This window comes from Anser anser, assembly GCF_964211835.1.
Source record: "Anser anser genome assembly, chromosome: 3".
In the NCBI taxonomy this organism is placed as follows: Eukaryota; Metazoa; Chordata; class Aves; order Anseriformes; family Anatidae; genus Anser; species Anser anser.
The window spans coordinates 17,766,157-17,779,798 of record NC_139722.1 but is presented as its reverse complement, the minus strand read 5'-3'; the positions used below and the strand labels follow the sequence as shown (position 1 = coordinate 17,779,798).

Sequence of the window (13,642 nt, the reverse complement as noted above, 5' to 3'; positions counted from 1 at the left end):
TCTGCACAGCTTTGGAGCCACTCTCCCCCAAGCCTGCAGCGCTGCATGAGGTTGTTGTGGCCAAAGTGCAGGACCCGGCACTTAGTCGTGTTGAACCTCATCCCATTGGCCTCTGCCTATTGTCCAGCCTGTCCCGGTGGCCTTCCTACCAAATTGACCCTTCCCCTCAACTTAGTGTCATCTGCAAATTTACTGAGGGTGCACTCAGTTCCCTCATCCAAATCATCAATAAAGATATTAAAGAGAATGGGCCCCAACACCGACCCCTGAGGAACAACACTTGTGACTGGTCACCAGCTGGATTTCACTCCATTCACCACTAATCTCTGGGCCTGTCCATACAGCCAGTTTTTAAGACAGCTAAACGTGTGCCTGTCCAAGCTATGGGCTGCCATTTTCTCCAGGAGAATGCTGTGGGAGACCATGTCAAAGACTTTGCTGAAGTCTGGGTAGACTACTTCAACAGCCTTTCCCTCATTCACCAAGCAGGTCACCCAGTCATAGAAGGAGATGGAGTTGGACAGGCAGGACTTGCCTTTCATGAACCCAGGCTGACTGGGCCTCATTCCCCGGTTATCCCACATATGCTCTGTGATTACATTCACAATGACCTGTTCCATCACCTTTCCTGGCACCAAGGTCAGGTTGACAGGCCTGTAGTTCCCTGAGTCCCCCTTATGACCCTTCTTATAGATGGACATCACATTAGCAAGTCTCCAGTCATTCTGGACCTCTCTGGATGACCATGACTGCTGATAGATTATGGAAAGCAGCCCAGCAATCACATCTGCCAACTCCCTCAGCATCCTCGGGTAGATCCCATCTGGTCCCATGGAATTGTGACAGTCCAGGTGGAGCAGCAGGTCTCTGACTCTTTCCACCTGAACTGTGGGAGGTTTCTTCTGCTCCCCATCCCAGACTTCCAGGTCGGGAGGCTGAGTATGCTGAGGATAAGTGGTCTGACTAGTAAGGACAGATGTAAAGAAGGCTTTAAGAACCCCAGCCTTTTCCTTATCCTCAGTAGTCCTGTTCCCCCCTGCATCCAGTAAAGAATGGAGATTTTCCTTGGCCCTTCTCGTACAATTAATATACTTGTAATATATTTTTTATCCTTAACCATAGTGGCCAGGTTGAGCTCGTGCTGGGCTTTAAACTTCCTGATTGTTTCTCTGCATATATTGGCAACTTCCTTGTACTCTTCCTGAGTTGTCTGTCCCTTCTTCCACCAGATATAGACTTTATCAAAATAAAGGGGGGGAAAGCAGAGCATTCCATTTCATCACATCTCACACCTTTGTTTTAACTCCTCTCTCTCACTCATGCTTAGTTATCTAGAGAGGATAATTTTCCCCTCAGTGAGAAGACTTCCTTTTCTGTGTACTATCTGGCTCTTCCTCTTGTGGATCACCTTAAACCTGCATTTTGACCTATGTTGGTCTGAGCAGAAATTGTGTTACTGTTATAAGATGCTATGTTTGGTGAGTCAGGATGTGACAGCTTTATAACATGGGTAATAGTCCAGTGAACAGGCACATTACGAAAAGGGCAATTACTGCAGATTTTGTGATGTTATTTACAGTACTTACTTTACTAACATGAAAAGCATTGTAAAAATACTAGTTGTTAACACTGCTAAAACGTAATGCCAGAGTTTTCTGCAGCAGAAGTGGCCGGTATGCTGACAATGACACTGCATGAAATGGTGGCCATGAAAAGCAAATTCACAGTGAATCATCCTCAGCACCAGATTGGAGTAAGAGCATCGCAAAGCTGATTTGTAGGCTGATGTTGCCATTTAATGTGGTTTCCGTCAAACTGTTCATAAAATTCATAGCTGCAGCTAACCTCCATTACTGTGTCCTTGTACATTCTTCTTGAAAATAACTTGCTTATGAAGCTTCAGCAGTATAGAAGGATACTGTATGATCTGAAGGAAATGGAGCAGTTTCATGTAAACATGAGTCCAAAGTAGTGGCCAAAAGGCACATTCCCTGTGTAGTCTTCAACTTCTTGCACATCGTGACTATGTACAACAATCTTTGTGATTATCTCTGCCATATATATGGAGACCTGCCTACAGGCAGATGAAGGTCCATAGTTCATAGATACCTAATTTATGAATCTTAGAGTTGAACTCTCCCCATTGTCACTCTGGTACATCTCCAGTATCCTTGCACACTGATGGCATGATCTTCAAGAAATATGAACGTTATTCAGGATCCATGGAGGGGCCTGGTACATTATCACCTTCAGCTCCTTGGAGAACCCCTGATTTAAACACCAGTACCAATTCACTTCTAAATTGACATCAAAACCATTTTCATGAAACAGTATTTATTTGCAAAGTGGTGATTTCATCTCATGTTTTCCCTTGTGTTAATACATCTCTCCAGTCTAATGGCCAATACTGTATAATTAAATGTTCCTCATCTCTAGTCATTTTACATGACTTTAATAAATGATGAGAAAACATCAATGTCATGTCTATAGAAGGCATGACAATAAAATAGAAAAGTATACTGTCTGTTCTGAGAAGGGAAATTTCATATTGCTTGTTTACAGTAATCACTTCCTTTTTTTCATAAAATCTTTCTTCCTCTTCCTCATCTTCTTCTCCTTCTCTCTCTCTTACTTTTTCTTTTTTTACTCTCTCTTTAAACTTTTGAATATACATAATTTATATATAAAATAATGTTCTTTTTCTTATACTAGGGCAAAAAAGATTCAAATTTATTTTTAAAATCTCACTGTAACAAAGTGAAGATATATATTTTTAGATGTCAGAATCAGGAAAATGTTTGTAAAACAGCCAAATACTGCTGAGGTGTGCACTTCACATGGTTTTTAAATCATGTTTCAAGTACAGATTTACACCATTAATATAGTCTGTGAAGGAAGAGTTTTTAATGGTCCCGTAGTAGCTTAACTCTTCCTCTGATTTTTCACAGAAAAAAGGCATCAAATCCTTTTCAGATCAGATTGTATGTCTTGTCTAAAGGAGAATCAACTGAAAAATAATAACTACCTTTCAGGTTAGTATGACTTTAATGAAGCAAGAAGCCCTTAAAAAACTGTGTCCACCGTGATATCTTGGACTATATATTATGGAGTTGGTAGAGTCTTCATAGAAGCTTACATTAGAGGATGAAGCAAGTATCTCTTTGAGCTCCATAAAACGTGAACTCTGAAAATCTCAGTGTTTTTTCCACACTGGGCAAAAGCAAAAATCAAATATTATTATTTGGAAATGTATAATTCAGTACTTAGAATTTATTATAATGTTGGAATTACCAGATATATTTATAAATATTCTAGGTTCAATTGCAAAGGAAAGTAATTGAAATGTATATATGAGATCCAAGCTTGCATTTCCCTGGATAAGCTGCTCAACCAAAAGGGAAAATACAAAGGGCAAGATTTTCACAACTGATTATGGAACTGAGAGACTCACTTTGTATTTCCTTGAAAGGGGAGTGATTTTCATAAAACACAGGGAAGCCTTGAACTGTATCAAGCTGAGCACCCCAAGCTAAAGCAGGTAAATTTACAATTAATTTTTATTCCAGTCTCTGTGGTACATTCAAATTCAGTTCCATTAATAAATAAATAAATAAATAAATAAATAAATAATGAAAATAATCAAAAAGACATTTGATCATGAGAATCAAGTCCTACTAACTTTAATTATTGATAAAATAGGTCAAACCCAGGAAGGATGCAACTGCTGCTGACATCTTTTGCTTTCATTCCTTGTTTGGGCTACCAAGGAAACTAGCTTGCAACATCATGTTGCATTCTGCAATTGAAAACAAACAGCCTCTGCACTGCAAAGTCCTCAGCCAGAGTAAGAACAACAATAGATAATTGGATTAAGAAATGGATTATGACACCCAGCATAGTCTGAATCAGTTAATTGGATTAAAATAGATTGCACTGGCCATTTGGATTAAGGCATAATCAAAATTCTCTGCAGACAAAAGATCTGAGTAGGACATTAAGAAATAAAATAAATTTAAAAATAAAAATAAAATTAAAGAGAGAGAAAGAGAAAAGAAAAAAAAAAGAAAAAAAAAGATAAGGGACAACAAATGTTTGCTGGGGGTGGGAGAGAGGTAGGGAGGGGATGGAGGGGGAGAACAACACTATGCTACCCTCCTCTTCCTAGCTATTTTTAATGAAGGGGACATTATCTCTTTGCTTAGCAGCTGAAATAACATTCTGTAATGGAAATGAGCTCAGCAAAAGGGCTGTAGTCATTATAAAAGATAAAAATCCCTAGAAATCTGTTTAAATTTTAATAAATAAAAAAGATAAAAGGAGAAACCAAACATTGTAATGCAATGCTACCCACTATGCAAAACTCCCCAGTCTGCATTCCCTCCCCTCCACATTATTGATTTTTAAATTACATTGTCTTTTTATTACTTTTCCCTAAATCTGTCACTGTAAGAACTGACGCAAAATCTAATCAAACCATAAGGAAACCATCAATTTTATCTAGTTATTCAGATGGTTGTTGAATAACATCACAGCCCCTGGTCCTGTTCACAGTAATGAAATCAAGCCCTGGCCTGTGCTTTCTGATTTTAAAGGTTTTGCTTTGGAAGAACTCCACATCTAAAGATAGCACCTGTTTTGAGATATCGGGGAGCAGTTAAGGATACAGACCATCACAAGCTATTGACTGAAACATTTCTATATTTCTAAATGAAAGATCTACATAGAGAACTGCTTTTGAATACTTTTTCATGTATTTGCCTTTTCCCCCATCAAACAAGCCCTACAAACATACTTATTTTCAGAGGTTTACAGAGAAATAGATACCATTTCTTTCAGTGTTATTTCACTGAACATCACAGGGGTGTGCACAAAATATTTAGTCTGTTCAAAGTGCCTTGGGCCCTTGTCATTTATATGGGCATCAAGCCAAGTCCTGCCACCCATTCCCATTCAGGGACTGCAGAAAGCCCACGGTTCAGGGACCTTCTGCTGAAGTTCTGGGCTCTCCAGAAGAGCCAAGGGCTTGCAGCAGCTCCAGCAGTGGTTGGAGATCTGCTTTATCATCCAGCTTCCTATTGTGGAACCGCTGCTAGCCTGGGCTGGTGGGATGAAGAGCTAGGGAAAGATGCAAGGGAGATGGACAAGGAAGATCACTAGGTTGACCACAGTGATGGTTGGACTCCTAATGTTCAGTCTCCCCTTGTAGTTCCCACGTACCATGCAAGCAGTAGGGAAGTGAGTTACTGCGATTGAAGCTTGTGCTTAGCTGCCAGGTTAGAGAGGAGAGATGTCTCCTTGCCCAGACCTCAATCACTCTGGCTTTTCTCAGGTGCATTGAGTGCACCCTTCAATAAACAAAAGTGGTGACAGGGTCTTGAAAACAGATTACACTTGAGGTCAGAGTAGGATTGAGTGTTATAGAAGTTCGGAACTATTTGAGCAATTTTCCTTGTTGCACAATTTACCAAAAAAGAAAAAAAAAAAAAAAAGTCTGTGTTCAGCAGCAATGGGGTGTGTGCTTGCTTAGTGTGAAAATCCTAACTTCAACCACAACATTTGCAGAAGCCCTATCATAACCCAAGCAACACTGCTGCATCATACATGACGTAAATGAATGTGTTAATGAAGGCAAGAAAAAACCTAATACTCTAGTCATAAGTCAGTGCATACTGTACTTTCTAATCACGATCTCTAAATCAGCTTTGTTCTGTCTAAATTTTGTTTTCCATCTTCTTTATCAAGAAATGAATATATGGGACTATTCAACAGGAAATAATAAAACCCTAGTTATTTATTAACATATGAACAAAAGTTGATACACTCATGGACAGACTCTCATTTCCTTCAATGGTTCATAAATTACATTTCTTGTGCTTGGTTTCCTTTGGTTTGGTTTCAATCAGAGACTGTATTACGGATATCTGCAAAATTAAGACAAGAACCTCACTTCATTTTCATATAGAAGACACCTGTACTAGCCTTTAAAGAATGAGGAAAGATCTTTTTTTTCTAGTGTTACAGAAGTATAAACAAAGAAATGTTGTATTCTGTACTCTGGATTTCAGAGCTTCCCTTTGAAAGCTATTTTTGCATACAAGCATCTTTCTCATATTTGTTTGAGCAGCCAGGCTGGCTCTTCCCACACAACTCAAGCAACATGTAAAGGAAGGCAGGCCCTTTTCAGAGAGTGGTGGAAGCTCTCTGCTTCATCATAAACCAGAACCAAGAGGTTTGGGGGCTTTAGGATCATTAAACTCATCTGTTGCTTACCATCACCTACGGAATTCTTTGTTTCCAGATAGAAGTCCCACTAACTATACATCCATACTAAAGCTTTCAGTTTGCTTAAGTGCTCAGTTGTTTTACTGGAATTCTGGGACTGGCTAAAGAGAAATGGCCTCTAAACCTCTGCCCCAGCTGTGCTCAACTCTGTTGGTCTGACTGGGTACACACAGGTACGCCACTGCAGATGAACTAAGTAGAGGATTAGCATTAGGCTGATTACCAGGCCAGCACCATAAGAAGTAATTCATAAAGCAGTATTGGCTTTGACCCACCCTCTCCTCCCTCTTCTCCCCTTCAGTGAACCCGCCTGTCAATCTGCAGCTTCAAGGTGTCAGAAATGAGCTTCTTCATGCTGAAGTAACCAATTAAGTTTTATTGCTTTATTGATGCCACAGATATAAAATGACTATGTAGAGCATCTGTCATAAAATGCTTGCTTAAGAATCTGTTGTTGGAGACATCAGTACTCCAGTATAAAGATGAAAGGAAGATTTAAAACGTATGATGTGGATATGTGTTAGAAGCTAATTACATGCAGTGGGAACAGATACAAGGATGGCTTGCCATCAGCTGTGGATTGCATCTAAGATGTGGTTATCAGTGCTAAAATGTTTTCATAAAACAATCTTATGTGCTGTCGAGCTAGTCATTTTTCTACCATGAATTGTTCCTTCTAGTGATTTTTTTTTTCAAGAATAAGAAAACTCTGTATTGGTTTGAGCACTTACATTGTATAAAGTAGAGATATTTTATAGGGAATTCACCAGAACACACAAAATATTAAATGCTGATCCTGAACAGGGAAGCCTATTGTCAGGAGCCATCTCTAATAGTAATGGCATTAATTTATAGAAATATAAAGAATAAATTCAGCATGAAGAATCTGTGACCATATAAATCTATCATGGATCAGTTCAAATGAACAGTGTTGAAAAGAACTGGACTGCTAGTATATTCATGTAACTGCCTGTGACAGAGAAAGTTTACAAAGGAAAAAAGAAATGCTAGCAATAAAAATGGAAAGGTGCTTTTTTCCAACCATAACCTTTCATCTTGATATATGCCCTGCTTCTGCATTTTTCATATGAAAGCTTAAGAGAGTATTGAAATTCTTTAAAAAAGAAAGCTAAAGGAGAGACAGAGTGTGTTGCCTATCAGATACAGTCATGGAGGCAGTAGGCTCAGATACACAGATTAGGAAATCTTTTATGCTTGGACAGCATTGGCCCTTGCATTGTTCTGCATAGCCCAGAGCAGTATTACCTTCTTAATTTGTTATTGTATAAATACTTTGAGCACTGAAACCCTTAAAAGGACCAGAATAAAATGAAGAGCCCAAACAGCACCACTATTGTGAGTTTTAAAATAACAAACTCAGATTCCTAGCAGGTTCCTTTGAAAAGGGAAATTGTGTATGAGGATCATGTGCATAGGGACACATTATCAATTCTGAACGATTTTCAAGATGCAGTCTCGCTGGCTGCTAACACATTATACAGTGCTGCAAATCGGATGTACCCTTAAGAAAGGTCAGAAGAAAGATATTTTAAATACCATGGGATTCTTCTTCTTTTTATATAAAAGGCCATGCTTTATTGAATAGGTTAGGAAATCTGGTATTGTAAAATCCACAGTGCAGAACAATTTTATGGCACTGAAATGGGAGGTAGATTATTTACTACATATGTAAATATTAAAGAACTGAAAACCTGTTCTAACTTAACATAAAAACACATTTTTCAGAGACCCAGGCATGTATCTAATAAATTCACCCTTTTATTCAGGAAAACAAGGAGCTAGAACTAAGTATTAAAATGCTCTATCAGACCAGCCTAGAGAAATTTTCACTGATGTTTTCCATTTCTTATTCCTTTTTCTTCCCTCATTTCCTTTCTTCCTCCTCTTCCTTTTTCTAGCTCTATAAATACTTATTTTTCAGGGTCAGGAAGGATGTTTTGTGGCAAGAGGAGGAAAGAATCCTCTTTTTTTATTATTGTTATTTTACCATTTGTTTCATTCATATACCAAGACAGAAATAATTAGTTTAAAATACTCCCTAAGTGTTGAAATTAAAAAGCATTAGATACTTTCAGTCTTTTTGCCTTGATATGTTATGACATGATCAGCTTTCATTGCAGTCCTTCCAATGCATTCAGCACTTCACTCAGTAAGCTTATGGCTAGAAGATTGATGAGAAAATATTTGTTTTGCTGTCTTATGTTATTATTTTAATAATAAAATATTCTATCTTTATTGTTATATTTGATTGTGCCCTATAACTCATTGTGAGATTAAAAACTGCATTGCATTCATTTATTGGTCTTGACACAAAAGCCCTCTTTTATTGATGCAACAATCTCTGTAACCATTCCTCATCTTCTAAAGTGAGAAGGAGGAAACAAGAGGAACTGCTTCTTTATAAAATTTATTTCTTGTCTTGACATTTCAAAAGGGGTAACTGCAGATGCCAAATACTGCAGGTAATATGGTTTTCCCCTATCACGTCAAATAAGATCAGGTAAATCGCGATGCTCCAGGACCAGTCTTTGCAGTCATAATGGGGAAAAAACAGCTCAGAAACAAAAACCAAACAAAACCAAAACAAAACAAAAAACAATACCACCACCACCAAAAACAAACAAACAAATGAAAAACGGTTAATTGGTTAATGAAAGTAAACAGGAAGGCTACAATGGACTTATCTTTGCAACTCTGTCCACCAAGACAGTATCAGTCACCATTATCAGACAAGTATCTGTGTGCACTTTTTCTCTACTTCCATTTATTTGGAGAGTTACATATACTTAGTTACATATGAACTTCCTGAAAACTCCTCTGTGTTGAAATATCCAATTGTCTTGAAAGTTACTAAACAAACTGCAAATTTGGATATTATTTAAATTGACTCATACAAATACACAGTCTTCTTTCATTAGTGCTTTTCACTACATAAATCACAAAATTAAAGTCACAGCAGAGCAATAGAGTGCATAGTATACACACTACAGCTACAGAATCCCTGGTCCTGATATAGATTTTATCCAGACAGGATAAAACATGGACTTACCTTGCCATTAAAACACTTTAGGCAGTTAGCATACAGGTAGGATGAATTCCTGGATCAATCAGAGCAGGCACTAGAAACATGAATTAAAAATAAAATAAAATAAAATAAAATAAAATACAACATGAAAACATGTTAAAAACATGAAAAAATGATTGCCTGTCCCAAAAGTGTACAGGAAGTACAAATCTATATATCTATATTATTGATGGCTGTGCAAACTTGGATATTACAGTGATGAGGAAGATAGTAAGAGTAAGAGCTCTTTCTATCATTACATTTTCTTGACTTCCTTCCTTCCTTCCTTTTTTTTTTTTTCTCCTTTTTCTCAATATTCCTTAGTCCCAGCACCCTCTTGGAATTCCTACAAATAAAATACTCCTGAAATACTCCTGCACCTCATCTTGCCTCTTTGCTTGCATGAATACTCTGGTTCACTACGACTTACTGGGCAGGGCTGGAATCAGCCACGGCATGGGCTGGGGTCGGGCTGTAAAACTATGAAACTGGGAGCATTATCACATGGTTTTAATGGGGATCAACCACCTCCTGAACCCTTCCTGTAACGGCAGTCTATCTTAAGATATGCATTAGTGAGGAAAATCAATTAAATTACCACCACTTAATGAGCTATTGCTTGTCAACTGAGTCAGGGTACCTGACTGCGTTTATCATGATTCAAATATGTGGCATAAAGGGGATTAAGTAGATGTGTTTCATTTGTTTCATTTCTGAATGAGGCAGGCTGGGATTCCACGCATATTCAAATAGCAGTGAAGAGTATTGATTGGTTTTGCTTGAATTCAGTCTTCCCCTCTGTACAAACTGGAGATCACAAACTACAACCAAACTGGTAGTCACAAATTACAACCAAACCCCTTTGATATCTCCCTGTGGTAGACTAGACCTAACTTTCTACTTGTGTTCTTTCTCTCCCTAAACTATATATCTTACTTTGGACTACACCTGAGTAGGAAATTATTGACAAAATGTTTAAGAAAAGGAAGGAAATCACTGCAGCATGGTTATGCATGCAGGTACAGTCAAATGTTCATTTAGCTCCAGTTAAGCTACGTAGCATCTTTCTTAAATCATTAAGGATTAGAGAGTGTTTTTACACTGGTGCAAACCTTTTAGTGTGAAAACTTCTGAACTTTTAACTTTACAATGCCTAGTAGGTCTAAGGCCTCGAGCACTAAGAATTTTGTGATCATGCAGTTGCCAGTAGCTCACATTACAAAGTCAGCAATAAGTGTCTTGCACGGCTCTGCACGGGAAATGGCCATAAATGATCTGGACTAAATTTCCCCTTTTCCCTCGAGAGGTCAGAGTTGAGGTCATTAACAGGACAGTGTGAGGAAACTCACACTGTAGCTATCTCTGGTGTTTGCAGCTCATGGATAAACAACGGACTTCACTCTAAAATGTTTCAGTCCATTAATCTTCATAAACACAAATATTTATAATGCAGAAAGAATGTATTAGCCTGTACACAGCGCCTGCTTGGTTTGCTTCTCTTTGTGCAGTTCATTAACTGTTTTAATACAGGCTCCAGTTGCAAGGTGAGCTGTGTCCACTCTTCATCCATCTCCTCATGTAAATCATACACAGAGTATCTGAGAACATAGGGGCCATCTTCCTGATCTTCTTGTTTGTGGATTTTGTCATGACATTAAGGAGAACTTAATGGTTCCACCTGTATCCTTTCCCTCTGAGGCTGATAAGGCCATGAGAAAGAAGGCACTTTCTCCAGTTGCTTTGAAAATCTTGGGAACACCTTCACAGAGTACCAAAAAAAAAAAAAAAAAAAAAAGCAACACATGAAAGCTTTTTCTGCACTATCTTCCTGAATTGTGCCAAGCACTTAAAAAAAAAAAAAAAAAGTGCAGGTCCAGAAGAATAGTATTTTCAGAACAGGCTTTTATTTATTTATTTATTCCTTTATTTTTCTTTCTCCTCCAATTATTTTAATATGAACTTAAAAAAAAAAAAAAGAAAGAAAAAAAAAAAAGCCTTATTCCATTCATTCCATTCCACCAATACAAATATGTGTCAATAGAACACTGAACTTACCACCCTCTAACTGAGATCCATATTTTGTCCACTGTGCTTACCTTTCAAACATAGATTCAGCAGGCACAGCCGCAAGGAAAGATTTTTCATAACACAGAGCAGTAATAACGATGCTGTTTCCCTTGTAGAGCTACTATAACCAACATAATATCATATCTAATGGGCCACTGTCAACAATGAACCGTCCATGAAAGAGCACATTCAGTGCTGTCACTTTCTAGGTAATTAGTTTCACCATTTAAATTATTACATTTCCAGTAACATTACGGCAGTGACATATGCACATCAAGGAAAAACTCTATTCTGGCAATTCTTCACCCATGTTAATTGCTTGCAGAGCCATGGCAAAGAAGATAGAAGGGAAAAAAAAAAAAAAAGAGGGGGCAGGGAGGAGGGGTGCAAAACAACCCTGTCAAGTTATGAGTCCCTGATGGAAATGACTCAACATTAGTAGTGTGTTAAATGTTTATCAAATTGTAGATACATAGATGTTCCTTGAATCTCTTTTACAAATATTTGCATAGTTAGATTGCTGATTTCATAACATTAGCCAACGGATCAAAATAATTTTGTATACCTTTTTTTTTTTTTTTGGAAGATTTCAAACACAGAGAGGTATTTCTACTTCCTTGTTCAGCTTGCTAACAGAAACCAGCCTTTCCTCTATGTGTAATTAGGATTTTGCCTTTCGCTGTGTACAGTCACCAGTGCAGATCAGCAGCACTATACAGCTTACAATTTAGTGCAGGATTTTCTAATAAAAAGAAAGATTTCTGCTCCAGCCACTTCTGTCAACTGGGGGAAACACAAGTGTACTCTGGCACCATCTAGCAAAAACACAAGGCAACTCTCATTCCACTCATTTCTGAGTACAGAATAAAACAAGGACTTGCAATAACGAAGCTGGGAGAGAATTCAAAATATTGGCATACTTTCGAACACCCTGGGCCTCTTTTTTGACACAGGTGAAAAAGTACTTTAAGGTTCATTGGGAAACACGTACCCACTGCTCAAATTTGTTTTTGTACTGTAATGGCAGAAACTAGCTGCTTCTATTTCAACACCAGTGGAAGAGAATATGTAATATACAACAATGATTTATGCCTTTGCAAAAGGGGATTAAAAAGCAAACTCAAATTTCTTAAGCGTAGGCTTCTGCTTTCATCTTCCTGAAACCACCAACCAAGGCAAACATGGATTGTCTCCTGCGGAAAGGAGTGACTGACAGTGATTTGTTCTCTGGCCATGGACTCAGGTTTGCAGTGTTTCCATATGCACAGTGAGAAAATGAAATATACTTTACAGGACTACAATGACAATAAGTTCTTGTACATTTGCTAGTTATGGTGAAAGCATAAATTCCATTACCAATCTCAAGCAACTATTTCCCTTGCTATTCATACTCTAATTAGGCAACTTTCACTCAGAAGCTTAAACTTTTAAAAGGGAAATGTGCAATCAAACCATTCAGATGAGAAAGAAAACCATGTCACGGTATTGGAAAGAGTAACAGTGCTGTTTGTGCTTTACCTCAGACATGGAGGGTGAGCTCCTCAGCTGGTATAAATTGCACTCCTTCCAGCTGGCTTCAAATGATACCAGTTTACATTGACTGAAGGTCTGGCCTATGTTTTCTAGCAACTCTGACCTTAGAAATCCCTTTGTTTGAAGACATTTTATGGAAACCTTGCCTTAAAAACATTTATTTTTGAAAGACAGAGACAGTCAGAGAAGTTTTTTTTTTCATCAAATAACAAATAATTGCTAGCTTCTCTAAATAGGGCTTTGGAAAAGTTAAACACAATTAGTCTGACTTTATAAATCCTATTGTTTGGGCTCATGTTTTAATTTTCTTCTCATCAAATGACTTGTTCCATAAATACTTGCTTTTCTTTCATCTCAGCACTGCCATTTTGCTTGCAATTTCGGATAGCTGTTCGGGACGGTTTATACAGAGCTGGGGTTCCTTAGTGCTGAAAACTTATCCAGACATTTCAAAGTATCTGCAAACTTTGGGAAAATCAGGAGGAAAAGCTGTTTAGCAAGAGGTATATATTTGAAAATAGTAAGCTGTGTAAGTCATGTAAGTCATTTGGGACATAAATCAATGACTGAAATGTTCAGGTATTTGTAAGCATGAAGTTTGTTTTACATGTTTATCTATGGATTTTTTTCTTGTCTTCCTCTATTTACCTCAATGAAGAGATATATTTAAAACAT

General features: G+C 37.8%; 1 long non-coding RNA gene across 1 annotated transcript; it reads right to left on the bottom strand.

The window, feature by feature from the left end:
- Positions 1–5,791: 5,791 nt before the first annotated feature.
- Positions 5,792–13,058, bottom strand: LOC310898061. The gene is made up of 3 exons (XR_014582933.1): positions 12,953–13,058; positions 9,353–11,126; positions 5,792–5,921 (listed from the first exon to the last, which is right to left on the bottom strand). It is a non-coding gene; the product is annotated as an uncharacterized lncRNA (long non-coding RNA).
- Positions 13,059–13,642: the final 584 nt, after the last annotated feature.